This window comes from Canis lupus, chromosome 12, assembly GCF_048164855.1.
Source record: "Canis lupus baileyi chromosome 12, mCanLup2.hap1, whole genome shotgun sequence".
Taxonomy (NCBI): Eukaryota; Metazoa; Chordata; class Mammalia; order Carnivora; family Canidae; genus Canis; species Canis lupus.
In genome coordinates this window covers 20,476,435-20,499,422 of record NC_132849.1, presented here as the reverse complement: position 1 = coordinate 20,499,422, position 22,988 = coordinate 20,476,435, and the positions used below count along the sequence as shown (strand labels likewise).

At 35.3% G+C, this 22,988-nt stretch overlaps 1 protein-coding gene across 7 annotated transcripts in view; it reads right to left on the bottom strand.

Moving 5' to 3' along the window:
• The window catches only part of CTNNA2 (catenin alpha 2), a 1,079,777-nt gene that overhangs the window by 1,004,551 nt on the left and 52,238 nt on the right, over positions 1–22,988 (bottom strand). For 3 of the 7 annotated variants that reach the window (XM_072769990.1, XM_072769995.1, XM_072769996.1), the window contains exon 1: positions 20,175–20,196. The exons of 3 other annotated variants lie outside the window; for them this stretch is intronic. The gene's annotated coding sequence lies outside the window, so the exon portion shown is untranslated. Of the gene's footprint in view, positions 1–20,174; positions 20,197–22,988 lie in introns of those variants that run through there. One more of the 7 variants, XM_072769997.1, reaches the window with a different exon arrangement.

The following is a 22,988-nucleotide window of genomic DNA, read 5'->3' as shown; positions in this document are numbered from 1 at the left end:
GTCTCTATCAGCCATAGAAAAGCTCTTATCCTTAAAAAGCAAATATAATGTAGGATTTTCTTAAAGGGCAAAAGCAAAAGTTTTAAAATATGAGTAGAATGTATTTATGGAAATATCTCAAATTAAGAAAATGATAGAAAAAAATAAAGGAAGGATATTCTATCACCCAGTTTTTCCCTTGACGTGCAAAGTTCTCCATATCACGTTTTATATTAAGCAACTCCCTATCATTTAGAAAATATCAAATGGCCTCTGAATATGTAAAGATACTCAGTAAATTAAAACACAATAGATTTTCATCATATTTCATCATCATTTCATCATATTTCATCACAGTAGCTGATGAATTTTTTTAAATATAACCATCTTTGCATTCCCTGAGAAGTACTACAAAAACTTGGAGGTAAAAAAACAACCGTCCCCCCCACACACACACATAAGACACACACTGCAAAATATGGACCAGCATAGTGTGATTAAGCATATATGTTTCAACAAAGTCTCAGTGAAAAAAAAAAAAAAAAAAGCTCACAGGCTTCCTTAGAGGTGCAGTGACAGCAGGTATAACCTATGAAATCAGATTTAATTATGATTTAAAGAAACCTTTACCTTTTCATTCCCTTGCTATCAAACTTAAAAGAAATACTAGAACTCACAATCTTGTAATATAAAATAACCAGTGACAGAATGAGGGTGGAATGTGAACAGTTAAGTGCTCAGATATTCTAGTAATGATTATAGAAAGCAAAGTGCCATCTATAGTGAAAATATTTATTGTGACTGAATATACCTAGAAGAGAAAGTTCTAAGCCTTGCTTTCTAATTAAAGTTGAAGACTGAACACATTTTTTGTTTTTACCAAGATCAGTCTTCAAATTTCTAGAGAGAAGACAGAAGACGCCAGCAGCGCAATGAGACAGTGACTTTTTTTTTTTTTTTTTTCAGTTTAACCCTTCCACAGGCATTGCTTAATATCCATGCCTTCCTGATACTTTTAGGAGTAAACTAGTGTCTCAGGAAAAAAAAATCTGGAAATTGTCACAGTAAAGCATCTATGATTCTGGATGAACAACTTTCCTTAATCAACAAGAGTGCTATTTAACATAGTTTGCTTCCTTCCTGATGATATTGAGTCTAATTCCCAACTTTTCATTTTCTTGGTTAAGCTTAGTCTGGGGAAAATCTACATGAAACACAACTCTTCCCACTAATATGTCTCCTATCTTCTAAATGACAATGGGGGTAAAAGAATTTCAGCAGTGGAAAAAATGGATAGTTAGAGGAAACAATTCAGACCATTTGGTTTAGGAAACAAAATACACACTTCTAATATATAAATCAATGAGTCTTGTGATGAAGAAAACTGAGCAATTATCTCATTTAAAACAGAAAATATGAATAATTTTTTTCAAGGCTAAAATTATAGAACATACATTTTATTATATGGAACTATGATTCTCTGATCAGCTTCCCAAACAGTGGCTCACTCCCAAAACTACTTCCAGAGAATAGCCTTCGTTTGCTGAGGGCTTGGACATAAATCCTGCTCAGATTCTTCCATTTTCAGAACAGAATGTGATTCCTGTCTGCTAGTAGTTTAAAGCACAGAGCCAATAACACAGAACTAGGGATATTTCAAACCCATTGCTCACTAGTAACACCAATGGCTAACATGTATTGGGCATTTACTGTGTGGTAGGCACATTGCTAAACCTTTCTATCCACTACTCATTTGGCTCTTCCAAAATCCTATGAGGAAAGTACTCTTTTCTAGATTTATCATTCCTTCATTAATTTATCTGAATAGCAAAGACTGAAAGATCTTATACCCTCTTGAATATATATGTCATTCTCTGTACTTACTATTTGGTACTTACCATAGACAAATACCAATATTGTTTTCCAATATTTTGTATAGCAATCTTAACTCTACTGCTGCCTCAAGAGACTCCCAAGTCTTTTTTTTAAAGATTTTATTTATTTATTCATGAGAGACACAGAGACAGAGGCAGAGGAGAAGCAGGCTCCATACAGGGAGCCTGATGTGGGACTTGATCCCAGGACTCCAAGATCACAGCCAAAGGCAGATGCTCAACTGCTGAGCCACTCAGGCATCCCTAAGAGACTCGAAGTACCTCAGAGCGTTCCATAAGTTCAGGAAACTCTATATATTTGTTAAATGGATGATGCTTCTTATCTCATTCGCTCTCTTTTTTCTCAGTGCATTTGCTGTACAATGACAAGTAATTCTACATGTAGCATAAATGTACATGGATATATTACAAAATTTTAGTATGTATTTTTTATTACATAAAATCCACATATCTATCAGATAGCATTCAGATAGCATTTTTTTTCATCCGTAAGAGGCTATACTATTTTCAATTTCTGGGAAGATTATCAACTTCAAATATCTCATTTAGTTGTAAGACTACTGAGAACAACAGGAACTCAAGATATATTTTATGATATAAATAAATATAAAAATGCTAAAGTAAATTCAAATTTATCTTTAGCTAGAAAGCTTAACTCAAAGCTAAAGATCTGCTTTTACAGGAATTTAGAGGTAAGTAGTAAAATTATAAGGGATAACGAGTAAGATAATGAAGGCTTGCCCAAGTGAACTTTTATACTTACAACACAAAAATAACAGAGAAAAAGGAAAGTGCTACCAAAGGAAAATACCCTAAAAAAATGGAAGGCTTTATGGAAAAGAAAAACTATGAGAATGAAAATAAGGGATAAAACACCGTTATGCAGTTAAAAAACAGGGAATCTGCCAGAGGCTGAATAGGGGAATAAGAGGCAGTGAGCTGGACTCCGAAATTTAACACATCTGACCACAAGGCTGATAGCACTGACAATAATAAATAAGACAGGAGGCCGGGGTTTTAGGAGGTGACATTTTTGACAGAAAATAATCAAAAGAATGCTACACTCTTGACAGTTTGGTAATCTTTAAAGATTTACTACACAGGAGAGAAACAGAGAAGGCAGTGATGTGCAGAGGGCTGTGGGGTCCAGCACCCTTATGCAGACAGCAAGAAAGAAAGTGGGCCCACATGAGAAGCTGAGAAGCAGAAGGGCCAAACATCACTTCAGGAGCTCTGTCTAGTCCTCTAGGGGTTTGTGTTACTCTAAAACCAATGTTTTTGTTTTTCAATGAGTTTTAGGTCACGAATACACTTAGATATATTATTTTCTGAGTCTCCTTTAGGAAAGGAGGTCTAGAATGTAAGCTGAGAACCAGGAGTGGAAAATGAGGACTGAATCCTAGGGGATGTTTGGTCAGGTTGCCTGACAATAGGGGCAGGGGTGAGGGTGAGAAGCTGACATGACTCACATAAGAAGTGTGAACCAGATCAGGCAAGTGTGCCCAACTGTGCAAGTGCATTAATTTCTGTACCTGGAATTAAAGGGAAGAAACCACATCACCGATGAATTTTCTCATTAAAATGCCATTTGCAGCTGTCAGTCAACTATGAGTTAGAGAACCACATATTAAACCAATCCCAATGTTTCCATTTTTTATACAATAAAAGCAAATCTTACTTAATGAGGAAAGGCCAGAACTTTTGACATTAAATTTAGGAGTAAGAAAGGTATGTCCACTATTACCATCACCCTTTACTCCCAAAGCAATGAGAGATAGAATTAGAAATAAAGAGGCAGGAATTATCTCTCATTGCAAATAAGTATCTTGAAAACCATGTAAATCAATTGGAAAACTACTGCAAAAAATAAGAGATACCAGTAAAAGAGCAAATTCATAAATTCACATACAGAAAATAATAGCCTATATACATACAACCAAATATACGCTGAAAGGATATACATTTTATTTATTTTTTTAAAGATATACATTTTAAATCTTTTTTTTTACATTTTAAATCTAATAGAACAAAAGACATAATAGCATCCAAAAAGATAAACTATTTAGAAATGTGAAAAACTTACATAAGGAAAAATATTTAAACACTTCTCAAAGTTTCAAAAATAGACTCAAAAAATAGAAAGAAATGATATGTTCTTGGATAGGAACACACATTATCATAACAATGTAAATTCTTCCTAATTTATTAATTTATACCAATCCCCATGAACTATTATCAGGTTATTTTTCTTTTTTTGGAACTTGATAATTTTATGAATGTGAAGTTGGTGCATATACCAACAGGCCTGAAAAAAAAAAATGTCAAGAAACTAGATTCAAGTACAGATGAAAATCTATGCACCTTTACACTTTGTTTCTTTTTTATCTCATTAATGTAACCTGAATTTGAACTAAACAGGAATCACTGAAACTGACTGAAAGAAATGAATATATAAAACCCGTGAACTCATAATAACACTCAAGAGAAAGATAATAATAACAAAGAAATAGTTCACTCCTACTTCCATCCATTAATTATCACTAGAAATTTCAGGGAAACTAGCTTCTTCCTCTAAGGGGTTAGAGTGCCCCTCTGGGGTGCTGGGCTTGGTCTGACTTGATTAAGCATCTGACTCTTGATTTCATCTCAGGTCATGATTTCACAGTCATGAGACCTAGGCTCTCATCTGGCTCTGCACTGGACATGGAGCCTCTTAATATTCTCTCTCTCCCTCTCCGGTGCCCCTCCTCCACTTCTCTTTCTCTCTCTCAAAAAAAAAAAAAAAGAATAAATAAATACACGTTAACAATTCCAATTTTTCTCTATAAACTCTACCTTAGGGTGACCAGCTGGCTCTAGTACATGAGGCAAAGTCTTCCTTTACAGAAGATATTCAATTGATAAATCGAGAGGAAGGGGAGAATTTGAATATATGACTATTTGGTAACAACTAAATAAGTAACTGACTCAGGACTAAATAAATAACTGACTCAGGAAAAGGTAAATGGACAACTTTGATGAAAAGTTGATGGGTAACTTTATGATGGAGGTATAACACCACCAGAATCTGAACCCAATGTCACTCTGATGTTGGGTGCTTCTTAAAGTGATACAAAGTTAAATGGCTGATGAACTATTCCATCAAAGCAATAAACTTGAAATCAAATCAAGTTCTACAGGCTAATTTCCTGTGTATAGAAACGATGGAAGATCAAGGATCAAGTCAAACAACAAAATGAAGGGGAAAAAAAGACATTTTTAGTTTCTTCAGCCAATGCAATAAAAAAATAAGGTATGGGAAAAAGGCTGATCAGTACTACAAGAAGGGTAAGGAAAACAAGGGCATTTAAAACTTTGCAAGGTCATTAGTAATTAGGAAATGGAAATTAAAACTACAGTGAGATACCACTCTATACTTTTACATGAATGGTTAGATAATAAAAACAACATTGAAAATAACAAGCACTAACACAGACCTGGAGCAACTGGAATTCTCTTACACTGCTTTGGGAAATGCAAAATGGTGCAACCCTTCTGGAAAACTATGCGCACTTTTGTATAAAGCCAAACATAGAATTACCACATGATCCAGCAGATCTAGGTAAAAACTCCTTGATACTTAGTCAAGAGAAATGTCATATATCCACACAAAAATTTATATGTGCACATTTATACCTTAGTCATATTCACCCAAAACAACCCAAATGACAAAATATTCCAAAACATCCGTTAACTTGTGACTCAATAACAAATTGTGGCAACAGTCATATGACAGAATGATGTTCAGCGATGAAAAACAAACCACTGATAAAAGGAAAAACATGACAAATTTCAAAATAAGTATATTAAGTGAAAGAAGTTATACGATGTTACGGAAAAGAAAAATAAAACCTATAGGAACAACATTAAATCAGTTGCAAGGAACTACAGTAATGGGGAGGGAAAGGACTAAAAGGGCCTTGACAGAGTGTCTTGATTATGGTAGTAGTTATACAACTGTATACATGTGCCAAAATCCATAGGACTGCTCACCTGAAAGAAGCAAAATTTGCTACATGTAAATTATACCTCACTAAACTGACCTTAAAAAGAGAGAAGGGGGAGTGGGGAGAAAAGCCTAGGAAACATAACAGCAAGTGCAGTATAAGGAACTTATGTGGATTCAGACTCAAATAAATAACTACAAAAATATTTTTTAAAGCAAATTGGAAAATCGAATTATGGGCCTGAGTATTGGCCATAACTAAGAAAATAAATTTAATTTTGTTAGATGGGATAATGACATCACAGTTATGTTTTTTTAAAGTCCATATTCCATATTTTTAAGAGATACACTTTGTGGCATGTAAGTATGAAATGATATGCTTTTAAATTATTCAGGAAAAAAAAAACAAGACAAAAAAGAGGGGCAAAGTTTATACAATTCTAGTACAATTCTAGGTCATGGATACATGCCAGTTAGTTATAAAAAAGGAACCAGCTCATCATACAAACAATTATTTTGTTTAAGCTTGAAAATGTTTACAATTAAAAAATTAAGTATTTTATTGTGCCTGGCAATGTTCTGAGCACTTTATAATGTTAATACATTTAATATTCATGACAAAACTAACATTATAATCCCCATTTTAAATATAAAAAACTGAGGCACTCTGAAGTGTAAAAAATTTCCCAATACCAAGTAGTCAGTAAGACGCAAGTAGGCTTAGGCTACACTCTTAACCACTTCTAAATCATAATATAGATTACAAGGTTTGCTTATAGTCTATGTTATTTCTCTTAATTTAGTCATCATGTTGACACATTCAGCAATATTTCTTCATTCCCATAAGTTTTTTTTAAACTCTGTTAATTTCACACCAAAGTAGAGACACCACACTGCCTGCAATTCTCTAAATTATAGCAACAGGACTAGTTAGATTATGAAAGCAACAGAATGTAAAAGTCAATTTAGGATAGACTTTGGAGTAAGATAATAAATCCACTTGAACTACCAAATGTCTCTTTTGGTTTTTTGGTTTTTTTGCCAAGAGAATGATTTAGTAAATGATAAAATTGATTACTTCACTGGTTTCTTTTCATTCTCACATGTATACTTTCAATTCCATTCATCTATCTGCCTTCACTTCCTATTACTGATAATGAAGAGATGTACTGCAGGACAAAACTATTCTGAACAGGTTCATGAATATTTAAGAAGGTGCTTTTGTATAGACATGGTGAAAATTACTATCAGCTGAAAATATGGTCAATGGCAAAGAACTTTCACCCGATGGACTTTTATTTCTCCCTGTACTTTTTATCCTTGGTAAAAAATATAAACTCCCAACTGTAGCAAAATCAAACTCATAGCAGACACAAATGATTCCTTTTTTTGGATCTGTCTTCACCAACTAGAAGTTAGAAATAACCACAGGGCTGTATGTATGATCCTTCTTGGAGGTACATCTCCAAGAGGAATATCTGACAACAAGATTATGGAGGGATTTACTCTGCACATTAAAGTTCAGCCATGATACTTTCATCTAGAAAATAATATGAGGTGATCTCAATCGCAGTTTGCTCTTCAGTATGGCAATCAAGAAGCTAACCAACTAACATTTTTAAGAAGTAAGTGATACGCAGCCCCTTTTGGACAGAAAAAGAAACACAGTGGCAAAACCACATCAACACAAAGCTGTAAATGAATTTTGATTTGAATCAAGGGTTCTGATTTTTCCTCATAATTATGTACAGGTAGTAAGTGGTCAGTATTATGCCTTCATCAGGAAATATACCCTAAAGAAAATATTAGTTGAGAATATACAGGTCACCCAATACTTGGTTCTTCTTCTTCGAAAAAAAAAAAATGATTTCTTTGAGAAACCAGTTTTGAGAACCAGTTGCCTTCAAAAATTACATTTCTCCTTTGTATCCATGACCACTTAAAAGAAAAAAAAATAAGTTATCCTTTGTATTAGTTTTCTACCACTACAATAATAGATCACCACAAAATTAGTGAAGCAACACAAATTTATGACCCTAATGTATGGCAGGTCAGAAGTCCAACATGAGTCCCAACAGACAAAAACCAAGGTTTCAGCAGAGTTGCCTCCTTTGTAGAGGTTCTAGAATCCATTTCCTTGCTCATTTGGGTTGTTGCCCAAATTCAGTTTCTAGAGGTTGCAGAACTGCATTTTCTTGTTGGCTGTCAGCAGAAAGCCATTCCTAACCTTTAGAACCCACTAAATTTCTTGGCTCCTGGCCTCTTTCCTCCATTTTCAAAGCCAGACCTAGCAGGTGGAATCCTTTTTTACACTGCATCTTTTTGATCCTTCTTCTATCATTACATCTCTCTCTCTGAGGACAACAAGGAAATGTTCTCTACTTTCAAGGATTCATGTGATTAGATTGGACTCAATCACATAATTCAGGATTATCTTCCCAGCGCATTATCCTTAGCCCTAATCACATCTGCAGAGCTTCCTGTGCTATATAAAAGAAGATATTCACAGGTTCTGGGAGTCAAATTATGGACACGTTTGAGCAACCCTTATTCTGCCTATCACACCCTATATATAATAATAGTACATTAAAATTTGAATTAAATTTCTGCTGCCTCAATATGAATTTTCAGATATCTTTGCCTTGGCTTTATTCATTAAGAAACTGGTAACCAAGAGTAGGTAATGAAACAGTGGCACCAATTTCAGCCACTGGATTTTTCCAAACCTTTCCCAACAAGGACCATAAAGAAACCGTTAAACAAACTGCATTACTTAACAAATTATTTTTCTTTAAAAAGTATCCAGAAGCATAGTTGATTGTGCTTGATTCCAAACTTCTGATCACCATAAAATCCTAAGTATCACCATACTGCACTTACAAAATTCCGTGCAATCATGAAGAAAACTGTTGCTTCAAGCTGACTCCCAGAAGTGGATGCTAAGTAAAGGTACAACTGCCAGTAGCTTCCTTGAAACACTGAAATTATTGCCAAATTCATTGCATGCAAAGACTATCTTGAACTGGTATGGAAGATATTTCACAGCTGTCTGTGTTCCCTCTGGCATCCTTGCAAATCAAAACATCAGTTTCTAAGTGCACCCGTTCTATGAGAGTAAGAGCAGCCAACAATTAAATTAGGTGTGAATTCCTAAAATTAACATCACTGGGAAATCACCTAAGTGATTATGTGTAAAATCCCATATTGTAGTAGTAATTTTGTCCATCTAGAGGTGTGACAGTGAAACTACATTCAGTTCTACCTATTTTTTTTTTGTCACTTACATGTCCTTCAGTTAGCACTACATCCCACCTCCCGTTTCACTTTTTCTTTCTTTTTTTAGAGGAATTCCTTCCTCCTCCTCTATTTTTTTTATTAAAGATTTTTATTTATTTATTCTTGAGACACAGAGAGAGAGAGGCCGAGACACAGACAGAGGAAGAAGCAGGCTCCATGCAGGGAGTCTGACATGGGACTTGATCATGGGTCTCCAGGATCAGGCCCTGGGCCGAAGGCGGTGCCAAACCACTGAGCCACCTGGGCTGCCCCCGTTTCACTTTTTCAACATACATTTCTTTAAGGATTCCTGAGAGCCAAGCATAGTTCTTGATATTGGAATTTGATAAGCTCAAAGATAAAATAATTTTTTTCATGAGTATCTAGAAAATGGTGACAGGGGAACTAGTTTATTTCTGAAATTTCCAAATCTTTGACATCCTAAAAAGCATAGGTTTCCAAATCTGATCAAGGAACTGGTGTTGCTACACTGAACGGATAACTCTTAACTAAAGGTCCTGTTTATATCTACTTGCCTTTCCTGAACTAGCAGTAAATTCTGTAGTAACATCTGAGAACAGACCATTTGTCACATTTTATTTTCAGTGTCAGATGGTTCACAAGCTTATGGCAACTCTGTTCAGAAAAAAAAAAAAAAAATCCTTCCTTTGTGCTGAAAAATAACCAAAGATTTGGAAGTAAAACCATATTGTCCCAACTTTATCCCAAACAAACAGGTTTCTAATTTAACAGCTGAGGCATGACACATTTAATTTGAAGGACAAAGGAGGAGTGAGGAAAGATTATATTAAACCATCCAATTGGTGGAAGAGTTCAGACCTGTCATAGACTCTCTTAAGTACCTTTAAGCATAGGAGCAAATCTCTGATGAGATCTTGAAAAAGTAGTGAACATCTGTGGCCATGAGAGAGACCCAGATACTCAAGACAGACCAGCATTCCTCTGTATGACTTAGAAGTTGGCCAGGTACCAGATTATAACATGAAGAGCATCCCCCCAAAAATTCAAAAAAGCATGGCACATTTAAGACACAAAAAGATTAAAAAGGAAAAAAAAAATTAAAAAAAAATTTAAAAGGAAAGAAGACATGCATCAGGTGGAAAGATTAAATACAATACTTACCTAGAAAGATATTAAGGTTAAATATAAATTGGCAATTAAAACAAAACATGGGACGCCTGGGTGGCTCAACAGTTGAGCCTCCACCTTTGACTCAGGGTGTGATCCTGGAGACCTGGGATCGAGTTCCACACTGGGCTCCCTGCATGGAGCCTGCTTCTCCCTCTGCCTCTGTCTCTGTCTCTCTCTCTCCGTGTCTCTCATGAATAAGGAAAAAAAATCTTTAAAAAAATAAATAAATAAATAAAACAAAATATACTGAACCCAAGATTATCACACAGGCCAGGGTAGAACAGAGAACCCAAAGCACACCTGTGCTATGTGGACAGTCATGCCAGGCGGAGGGTACACGGCCAGTGAACTGGGAGAAGACAGGTGACAGATGCTACTGGGGAAACTGGTTTTCCAAATATCAAAAAATAAAACGAGATTCCTACTTGACCCACACATAAAAAAGTATATTCTAGATGAATGTTAGAGTTGAATATAAAAAGAAAACATTTAAACCACTTTTTAAATGTTTAAACTTGAATAAAATACAGGTGAATGTTTTTCTCCCTTTAAGTTAGAAAAGAATTCCTACAAAGATGCCCTCCCACAAAAAAGAAACCCACAAAATGTAGGCTTAAACTATGATAAATCAACTATCTTAAAAGCGTTAGTGTCAAAAGATCCCATCAAAAATTAAAATGGCAAAATATACACTGAGGAGAAATATTTGAACTTTATAGAACAAAGGAATATTATCTTAAAGATATAAATGAAATTCCCCATGTTAATAAGAAAAAGACAAAACGGTCCTACTAGAAAAAAAAGGCCAAATATCTTAGCAAGAAATTTATAAATCAAAGTAAGTAACGAAATGGTGTTTTCAGTTATGGAGCTACTGAGATGTTGCTACACTAAGTGTTGGGTATCCTTCATTCATTTACAACTACCATTCAGATGTTGGGCTGTCCGTACCCACTATTCCACATAAAGACTTCCTCATGGTAGCTATGCACACCTCACTGACCACTCTTTACTGAAGCCAGTGGCAACACAGATATATCTGAGCTTTGTGTCAATAATCTGTTTAAACACTTTACACTCATATTTATCAAATTAATTCATAAAATGTTACTATTTATATTAAAGTATCAGATAAAAAGGATACAACATCACCATCCAGAACATAGGGAGGGATTAAATTTAGATTCTCCCGCTTTAGGAACAGTACATATATTCAGCTCAGAGTCTCACTATATGAAGCAAAACTGTCATAAAAACATGCCAAGTGCCAGCACTACTGAACTGGTAACATCTTATAACACTACTTACTTTTACACACCTGACCTAGCTGGATCTTTCAAATCATGGGAGGGAAAAGACAATGCCATCTGAAAGCACCAAGCTAATTACTACTTTCAAATAATCTTTTGACTATCTATAATAAATTATTTAGAATGAACAAAAGTGTTTCTCCCACTAATCAAAACATTACACTACTTTATTGTAATTTCTTCAAGCCTAAAATAATTTATGTTTTCCACCATCTTGAAAAGGCAAATGTCACTCTCTCCAGTTTATCAATATAGCATTGCAAAGTGACCAAAAATAACATTTCTAAATCAGTATTTTTTATGAAGCTTGGCTAAATATATTTTTAATTCCTACATGTACCTTGATGCAATTAAATACCTTTTAATGTAATATTAGAAAATTTTACCTGAAAAAATAAGTAAACTAATGAAACTAAAAATATATCATTGCTTCAAATAATGAAGAAAATATTACCCATTTGAAACTACTTGTGGATGGGTGGTAAGCAACAATCCTACAATAAAGTCCAATTATAAGAACTTCCAGGTGACCGTAATATCTTTTTTTTTTAATTTTTATTTATTTATGATAGTCACAGAGAGAGAGAGAGAGAGAGAGAGGCAGAAACACAGACAGAGGGAAAAGCAAGCTCCATGCTCCAGGAGCCCGACATGGGATTCGATCCCGGGTCTCCAGGATCGCGCCCTGGGCCAAAGGCAGGCGCCAAACCGCTGCGCCACCCAGGGATCCCCGACCGTAATATCTTAATGCTATCTAAAACACATGCCTTAAGCAAGTGAACTATGGTTCCCATATGAACATTTTAAATTGAGCTGCACTAAGATCAAAGAGGAAAATAATGAACTCATACAAGCTTAAAGAAAGCTTCAATATAAAACCTATATGAAGAACATGGCTGCAAACTTCTATACTCACATTTTCACTAACTTAAATGAGTTTAAGGTAAAGTGGAAGTTATACTCTAATAGCTTTTAGCAGGCATTTCTTTCTCAAATGATGCATAATCAAATAACTCAGAGAAAACAGACATCTCTGACTTTATGAATGAAACACTGTAATTTATTTTAAGAGCAAGTTTAAATGCATAAGGCTTTTTATTTAAACTCTGTAAGTAACTGACCCACTTATTTACAACAGGCTCGATGCCCAGTACAGTTATAGGTTCAAGCACAAGAGAAAATCAAACCCTAAAAATGAATGATGTCATGCATCAGTGAGCATGGCACACCCCATAAATTTCATTTCAGATATGCTAATACCTGGTCTTATGAACAACACATAAACATACGAGCCTCGACTAACAAAATGATGAGACTCTTGTTTTGGAATTTTTATGTGGAATCAAACTAAAGCAGAAGGTATAACTTTCTTGAATAATGTAAAAAGTCACACTGGTGCTTTTATTTAAATTGATGTAAAAATAACAAGCAGAAAGCTCCAATACTTAGTATATTGAGTTTTGAAACTTGTAATCACCAATGTAACCACCACCTAAAACAAAATCTAAAACAAAGAAAATGTCCATCCCCAAAAAGGTCCCCTTTATTCTTTTCAAATAAGTTCCTCCCTTTTCCCCAAGGAAAAGTGGTCGATTTTTTTTTAACAAAACAAATAGAACTAGACATCTAAGTATCTTCAGCAATTTGTTGCATTGAAATTGCCACTACTAACAAATTTTGAATGTCATCTGCAAGTGTTTTCAGAGCCTGAATGGTGACAGAGTGTCATCTTTTAATTTTCTGATTATTGAGAAAAGTTAAGTTCAAAGTCATTCATAAATAAATCTAAAAGAAGGGTAATTAGAGAAGAAAAATGATGTAACACACTTAAGAAATTTCTGTGCCAAGCACCGGGCAAATCACTGTAGGCTAATGTTCTTATTTGCTGTTCACAACGATCCTGAGAGAAAGTTATGGTTATCTTTATTTTGGAAATGAGGAAATTGAGATTCAATAGAGTTAGGTCATTTGGCCAGGATTCCTCATTTGTAGAGCCAGGAGTCAAGTTCAGACCTTTCACTGCAAAACAGATGCTCTGGTACCACACTCCAAGCAGACTCTCTAGGGTGGTTAGTATCATTTGAAATAAATAAATAAATAATAATAATAATAATAATAATAATAATAATAAGAGTATCAAGGCTTTCTGTCTATCTGTGCTGACTTGGGTGTGTGGTGATGGGTGGTGAGGCTAAGCAGCAACAGAAGTCCAAGGAGATGGATAAATGTCTGTCCTGGGGAAAGTAAGACCCCAAGTACTGTACTTGAATCAGTTTGAGAAAATCCTGCTGCTGAGTGCAGGCAAGAGCATAAAGCCCACCTTCCTAAAGCTGATGCAGATCATCCATGAGCCGGATTTCAAGGAGTCCTCATGAGGAGTTCTGCTCCACTGTCTCCAGCAACATAATCAAAAAGCTATGAAGGTACCGGTAGATTTCAAAAGAAGCTTGCTTGCTTGCTTTCCTTTTTTTTTTTTTTTCAAATCAACTCAATGGAGACAAGATGATGATATCTGACATCTAATCACCCATGGAAGCTCAGAAATGGTGATAATATCAGGCTTGGGTTTTTGTTTTTCAATATCTTTCTGGCTATGTTTCAGAGCACTCTGGGCAGACAGAAGCATGCAGAATCCCTATAACCTAGCATGGATAATTCCAGCTGAGCAAATCTGTAAAATAATTTCCTTAATAACAGATAAGTGAGGAGAGCCATTTTACATCCCATCACAAGACGATATTCTGCTTGCCAGAAAACCTACCAAAATATTCATAAGCACAGCTTTGAAACTTGGTATGTTCCTTTCGAAAGGTCTGATAGGTAGTCAAAGATCAAAAAGGAAACATTAGTATGAACGCTTCCCTCCCAGGGTATGACATTAGTGATTCCTTGTTTCCACAAGTGGATTTGCCCAGACTGTTTATACAAGATAGACTGCCCATCTGCCTTACAGAATCACTCAGCATTTTTTAAATGATTGTCAATAATCAGATATTCATCAATGTCTCCGTAATTCTCTACTCAAATAAGACAGATATGCTTGAGGAGAAAGTGAAAATGCTGAACATGAAAGATAATTTTTTTAAAAGATTTATTTATTTATTTTAGGGAGAGAGAGAGAACACAAGAGTTAGGGGGAGAGGTAAAGGGAGAGAGAGAGGAGAGAATACCAAGTAGATTTCCCCAGCTGACCACAGAGCCCAAGGCATGGCTGGATCCCACAATCCTGAGATCATGACCTGAGCCAAAATCAAGAGTCCAACTGAGCCACCCAGGCATCCCTGAGAGATTATTTCTTAGAATTTGAAGGGGATCTGCACTGCTTGAAAGACACTTAAAAATTCCTGGTGAAATGATACTATAACAAGTCCCAGGACCAGCAGCAGAAGCCCTCGCACACCCACTTCACAGACTTGCTATTTTAATATATTTCTGTGTTTTTAATGGATTTTTGTTTGTTTCTTAAAATAAATATTTAAGACTGCAATTAGAAAAATCTTGATTCCATGCTTAATCCCTTGGCAATCTTTGTCCAGTCTGCAGACTTTGGTTTATGCTTGAAATCTGCTGAATTACCCACTGTCAATACCTGCTGTGGATGTCCAGTATTGGTCCATTTCACTATGGCTACAATTGGACTTATGCTGTAATTACCCAGCAGATCTCAGACTATGTATATATTAGGCTTTAAATTCTTCCATTTTTCAAACTGAATATTTTGGTGGTGTCAACTATTGGTGTCCTTACATACTTGTAAGTATGAGATTAAGCACAAGTAAATTGCGCATCAAGGCTTTTGTGTACCTTATACATAGCAGTAACAGACACATTACCTGTCTTTATGGTGACCTCCTGCTTTGCAAGGATATATGAAAAAAAGTTTGAGCTAAGGAATGGCATTCTGGTTACACAGATTCAGCCTTCATATTTTTTAAGCTGCTTGTACACACAATGGCCATTTTGTTTTTAGTTCTGTGGTTTCTGAAGATGATGTCCTTAGTGTTTTAAACTTTACACAGAAAAAAAATTTTTAATAAACTTTACATAGAATTTCTGGTCTGATGATAATGAAGAATTTGCCAGTGGTATGAAGGAGCAAAAGGCAAGCAAATGCCCCATATAATGTTTTGATCAAGAGGAAAGAGTGAAATGTAATTTGCCTTTTTCATAGTTAATTATCACATAATTGATGTGCCATATGTGAAACATTCTGGCCATAAGAGCAACCAAAAACCACAGGCAACTTCATAACATAACTGTTAAATAAATACATCCTTTACATATTTTTTACACATTACAATATACATTTTTTACATGATACAAAAATATATATATATATATTAAAGATTTTATTTATTTATTCATGAGAGAGAGAGAGAGGCAGAGACACAGGCAGAGGGAGAAGCAGGCTCCATGCAGGGAAACTGATGTGGGACTCGATCCCGGGACTCCAAGATCATGCCCTGGGCCAAAGGCAGGCGCCAAACCGCTGAGCCACCCAGGGATCCGCCCCAAAAAATATTTTTAAAAAAAATATTTAAAAATAAAATATCACTATTTTCATAAAGCTAATTTTCTCAGCATCAAAGACTTCTACACTGGAAGGGAGGGATGTAAGGTAATACATATTGAGATTATAATTTTTTTAAATGAGGAAACTAAAGCAGAGAACAGGAAAGAGTTAAAACTGGAGGTAAAAGCCAGTATGCCAAGTCTGGATGCCTGTCCTGCACATTCATAGTGTTTAAACATCTTTAGTTTCAGTGCTTTTCTCAAAAGTAGTCAAAGGCAGAAGTTCAGTATAAAATGTAGACTGAAGCAGAGATGTTCTGCCTAACACAGGTGGGAATCCCCAAAGTTTGGTGGAATACAATTCGTAAACCATCTGCTCTACATCATGTCATCTTATAAAATAAACCTGGAAAAAAGCCAAGTTTAAATATGTGAAAAAAGTAAACATCAATACAAAAGACAAATGACAAAAAAAAAAAAAAGACAAATGACAGTTCAATATAACAATATGAGAACTGTCACAAGTTAGTTCATCATTAAGCACCAAGTGAGCGAGGTTGAAAATGGGCATTCTAGGAGTTCAGAAAAGGAAACATCCCAGTGTGTGCTGGCTGTGGTCTGGAGAGAGTTACCAAAGAGAAGGATGACTGGGTCTTAAAATGTGAATAGTCCTGAAATAAGCAGATATTAGTGAAAGAGGAAGAGGTAAGGGAGGGGAACAGCATTCAGAACTGCAGTAAAACAAGCGCAATGTAATTTTAATACAAGTAGACCAACTAAGCTCAAAGGGTGGGCAGGGAAGCTGAAAAAGGTGAAGTTTAACCCAGAAATATGTGTCTAGGGTAGATTATTTCAAGTTAATGAGTTCTGACTTTATCCTGAAGGCTACAGGAAATTACTGAAGGTTTCTGAATCAGGTAGCAATATGATCAAAGTGTTTTAGGAATTTTATTCAGACAGTGGTGTAAAGATATTCTAGGAAAGAAAAACTGGAGGAGAAAGATCAGTTAGGAGGCTATTTGCAGACATCCTGGAATGATAATGATCAAAACCAGGTTAAAAGCTGAAAGGACAAAAAAATGGGGCAGGGGGACAGGGGTGGGGAGTAAGATAAAATATCAGGAAGGAAGATTTGAAGGGCCTTAGAAAGTTATTGTCATTCCAAGTATTAGAAATACAGTCTGGATATTTAACAGAGATCTTATTAAAAGGATTCATATCTCAGATGATAATTGAACTACATGGCCTCTATGCTTCCTTTCCAGTTCTGAAAGTAAAATTCTAAGTAGCAGACTGAATATGCTGATAAGGAGTGGGGTGGGGAGGAAGCAAACACAAATGAAAACTTTAAGCCTACGTGACTACAAGAAATATAAATGTAATTTTCAAGGTGAAACATCTTTTATTGACCATTCACAAAGAGAAATAAAGATCAGGTACAGTTCCTTTAAAAATGCTGAAATAATTTAAACCAAAAAACCAAGTAGCACATTATGGAGCATAATCCTCTAGAGCCAAGTGCTTGTAATGATTTAATGACCCACATATTCCCAAGCTATATATGAAGGAAATAGCTCAGAAGAAAACGAATTGGGTTGTTATCAGTGCTGAAATAAAATAGTGCAAAATCACTTAACATTTGGTCCTTTCAACTGGTCACACAGACACTCAAGAGTAGGCAAATTACCTCATAATATGAATAAGAACAACACACATACTTTAGAGTTTGGATCTTTTATATGTATATTTTCCCTTCTGTTAGTTCACTGGTCTCCTGAAGGCAACATTATAATCTGTTTCATTTTCTTTGTAACTCTGCATAGCATTAATCAACACATTTTATGTAAAAGAGTTGACTGATTCATGTTCAAATTTAGTCCACTATTATCTCTAGATCTTTTTTCACTTATTAAATGTATTGAGAGTCATTCTCATCTAAAAAATTTATAGCTAATTATTATTCCAAAGTGTACTTCGCTGAACGTGCTCCCAATGAAATTTACTGTCAAAATTTCTCATCTCTTTTTCAATTTACAAAAGTGGTTTAAATTCTGCATCTAGCCTCAAGTATTCCCAATGTAATCTATAAGTACTGTCATAGGCTCCTAGGCTGATAAGTTACAATCAGCAAATTTCATCCATAGGTTCTTAATTCCATTATCCAAATTGGATAATAATACTTTTCAAACAACAATGATTTGTAAGAAATTTGTTCCCATGTTTATAAAGGCTTTAACAAGAGTAACTCGCCATGTATCCCGAATGTGTAAAGAGAAATTATTTCTGGGTCGCAGCTAAACATGTGGGACTGTGATATTAAGACCTTGCCCAAGTGATACTTAAGAGATACAAGTTATCTCATCAAAAGAAAACTGACTACCAGGGAATAAAATATCGAACTGATCCACTCAAGAGAGTGATGGAGTTATGTTCCTGAGGACCTTTCAGAAATAATAGCTTAGGGGAGACAACCATCTATTGGTTCTGGGTTATTTAGACAGCCACCTGCTGTAATTTAAAACAAATATATCAAGGTTTCTTATAAAACTCTCACTGACTAAAAATTTCTGAAGAATAAAATTTATAGAATATCAGTGAATGTTAAAGTTAAGTCAAACTTTTTTTTAAACTTCAGGAGCAAATGGTAACTGTAAAAGTCCTCACATCTTATCCTTGATTATAAATAGTAGTATCACTGGCACATTTGAATATAGGTTTATACATCATTAAGTCCTGGCTCAATACATTTAAGAGTGAAGATATTCAATGAATTCTCTAAGTATTATAAAATAATGCTGTTAGACTGTGAGGACTGTACATAACAATTTCAATTTATTGTGTTCAAGTGGACGTTACTGCAAATTAACCAAGTCATTATAAGCCGTGGTCACATTTTGCCTCAGCTGAGTTAATTTGGAAAGTAATGAAATGTGTTTTTAGAATTTACAGCTTAGATATTCCCACAATAAATATCAATACATTCAATTCCAAAAGAGTTTTGGCATGAGAAACAATTATGATGTTTTATTTTGATCTCAAAAGATAAAAAAAGAAAATAAAGTCAGCCTGCACATGTTGTTTAAGCCTGATACTCCATCTAAATTTGATAAAGGAGTTATTAAATGGAGAAATGCAGTTTCCAGTGCAGACACAATCATTAACTGGCTTTGGTGACTGTGTTTATGGCAGTGATATCAAGTCCTCCATTAATTCCTGGATGGTTTAATGTCGTAAGACCTAATAGATTCCTAGAAGCACATGTGAATGACACATCAAAACTTAGGCAAAAGATAAAGCAGTAAGAACAAAGAAATGCACTTGGAACCCCTTCATAAATCCTTCCATTCTTCTCAAGACAAAAAATAAAATTCAAATTCTTCGGTATAGCATACTTTCATGATCTGACCCCTCTCTGCATTGGCGGTCTCCTACCTTTTCTCAGTTCCCAGTACATTAACCTACTGAACCATCACCTCCCCATCCCACCTCATTCACTGGCATTTGTACCCCAGGACTTCCCTGGCAGACCCCTTCTCATTTTTACACTCAGCTAAAATGGACTATACTCCCTGAGAGTATAGCTATTCTCATAAGAATTCCCATAGTGCACTATGTATAAACCTGTCATACCGTACCTAATGTGGTAACTATTTACTGTTTGCCTTATCTTCTAGAGATAAAATAAACAATAATTGTACTTTCTGTATAATTCCCAAGACCCAGTAAGTAGTTATTTTTTAAGATAAATGAATGATTAATTTTTAAATAAAAAAGTATAAAATTGGAAATGTCAATATGGCATACTTAAATACAAGATGGGTTTAACATTAATTTAATAAATGAAACAAATGTTTATTTAGCACCTATGATGTGACAGACATTATACTAACTGAGGAATAGTTATAAGGAAGATTACAACAAAAACATGATTATGAAGACATTTAAAATTTATCAGATGAGATAAGAATTTAACAACCAACTACAGATAAATGAAATATTATAGTATTAGGATGATTGCAAGAAAGATCTGTTGTCCACTCTGAGATCAAGGTATTTGGAGCCTACCTTCTTCCCCACCAAGTCTGCAGATATCTTCTAAGAATAATTCCATCTTCTCTGGTGAAGTGGTTTTTTTTCAGGTGTCATCTCTCTCCTCAATTTCAAACCATTTATTCTATTCTGATTGGAGTCTCCAGTTTATGCTGTCTTTCAAAGCTTAACCATTCAAAGTTGTTGAGTCATTGCCTGATTTTGGCTTCTTCCCAGGATGCTGTAATATAGAATACATCCCTTGGCTCCACCTTCTATGGCCTTCCCATAAGCAATGGCTACCCAGCCTCAGGCTGCAGCTCCAAGGAATTCATCCAACATTTCTGCCTCTACTTGACTGGAAAGGGGAATCATAAAGCCAGAATAAAAAAGAAGGTTTAACTCTTTCTGACTGGATTGAAAGGTGAAGGCTATAAGGAGCAACAACATTTGAGTTGGTCCTTACCTTTCCCGACAGGTAAAAATAATAAGGGGAAGGAACTCCAGGTAGAAAGTCATTACTCCTGACTGAGCAATGGCATAAAATATGAAATAGAGAGGTCGTCAGAGAAAGTCAGGTAGACTAGTCCACTTTATCTCATGCAATTATATGTCCAGTATGGAAGCAGATTAAGTAGGTTACAAAATACCAAGTGCCAGGGTAAAGGTTATTTTAAAAATCAAGGGAAATTCTATCTTCCAGGAAAAAAGCAATGAAATCCATTTGGCAAAGAGAATGGGTTACAAATGATAACAACTTAAAAAAGAAGAAGGAAAAAGAAGAACAACAGCAGGACTTCATGAAATTGGCCTTAATGCAATCTCAAAGCTATTTGAGTTACTTGCCAGAGTACTTTAGTCAAATAAATTTCCTTCTTCAATTCAGTTTTCTTGTCCACAAAAAAGAACAAATTTCTCCCTCAATTATACTTTAAAAGCATCTACTTTATTGATTTGTTATGACTTTTCTATATGTTTATCCAACTGTATATTTGTTGGGCCTTATATCTTCTCCTCATTTCAATTGTCAATGTTGAGAATTTGACATTTTATCATGTGTTTCATTTGATTAGAGCAAATCCTAAAGATGTCGTTTTTGTTTTTAATATATCATATCATTTTACTTAGAACTTTAAGTACAAAGGAATTATAATGGCAAAAAGGATTCAATTCCCAAATACAATGTAACCTAGAAGTATTCCATTTTATCACAGTGGACAGGTATCAATTATACACTAAAGAGAAAAAATAATACTAGGATTATTGCACTTCCATTTTTTCCTAAAGTTTTTCCAGTTACATTCTCATCTTGTGTAAAATTTTATATTTTCTTTCAACCAAATAATCATAAATATCTCATATGCCTGTCTGCCTGTCTATATGCACAGTCAACAAGAAAGTAAAATAAATCATTTAAGTGTGTCTGCATTTCATTTTTTGGGTTTCTGCATATCAAGATACAATTTCAAAATACAGCAGATTTGAATGCCCTGAAAATAAAAGTGGAGAGCCATTATGGTTGACAACATCATAGAAATTTCCATTTTTTTCTTAATGAAATTATCCTTCATAGAAAAAAAAATGTTTTCCTATGAATTATGTGTTTTGATCTGAATAAAGAAAAGATGGTCCTTTACTTATCTTTTCCCCCCCCTACAACAAGGGAAAAGTCTTTGTGACTCCAAATTTTAAAAGGCAAAAACACAGGAATAAACTGTGTTTGGTTTGGTTTTGGCTTTGGGTTTGGGTTTTTTGTTTGTTTATTTCGAAAGCTTACAGAACTGGGACTGTTTGAAAACCACACTCACACAATCAGCCACTGATAATTTTTTTTTTTTTTTAAAGATTTATTGGGACGTCTGGGTGGCTCAGTGGTTGAGCATCTGCCTTTGGCTCAGGGTGTGATCCTGGAGTCCCGAGATCGAGTCCCCCATCGGGCTTCCTACATGGAGCCTGCTTCTCCCTCTTCCTATATCTCTGCCTCTGTGTGTGTGTGTGTGTGTGTGTGTGTGTGAGTGTGTCATGAATAAATAAATAAAATCTTTTTAAAAAAAGATTCATTGATTGCTTGATTTTAGACAGAGCCTGAGCAGGAGTGGGGGTAGAGGGAGGTGCAGAAAGAGAAAAAGGAGAGAAGCAGATTTGGTGCCAGACTACATCGGGCCCAATCTCAGGACTCTGAGATCATGACCTGAACCGAAATCAAGAATCGGGTGTCTAACCAACTGAGCCACCCAGGCACCTCTGATAATAGATTTCTCCTCCTTTCTTCCTCCACATCACTTCATGCTGTTGGCCACAAACTTCTCAAAATATTCTGCCTCATGGTACCCCACTTGCCTGGTTCTCTGTCTACCTCTCTTGCTGCTCCTCATTTTGTCTTCCTCACTCTATATCACCTGTGTATTCCATAAATGTCAACAATTTTCAGAGCTCTACCCCCCACTCTCTATCCTTCCCTTTATATTTTTCCCCAGAAAATCTCCTTAAGTATGGCTTAAGGAGCTATTTATGTATTGATAAACTTAAACTCTATTATTCCCAGCAGAGATCTCTCCTCTGACTTCTAGAATCCTATCTCCAACAATTTACTGGATATTTCTTTCCTGACAACCTTCAAGTACTTCATGAAATAGACTCCCAACTGAACTCATTGCATTTTATAAAAATTTACTTCTCCTCGTATAAGACTCCAGCAGTTGCAGAAAGAGAAATCTGACAATGAACCCTGATTCTTCCTCTTGCTCACCATGTATATCAGTCAAGCACCAAATCCCATAGGTCCCACCTTCTTCTATTGCTTAAATTCTTCCTTGACTTTCCAACCTATCACCAATATCTGCAATCAGG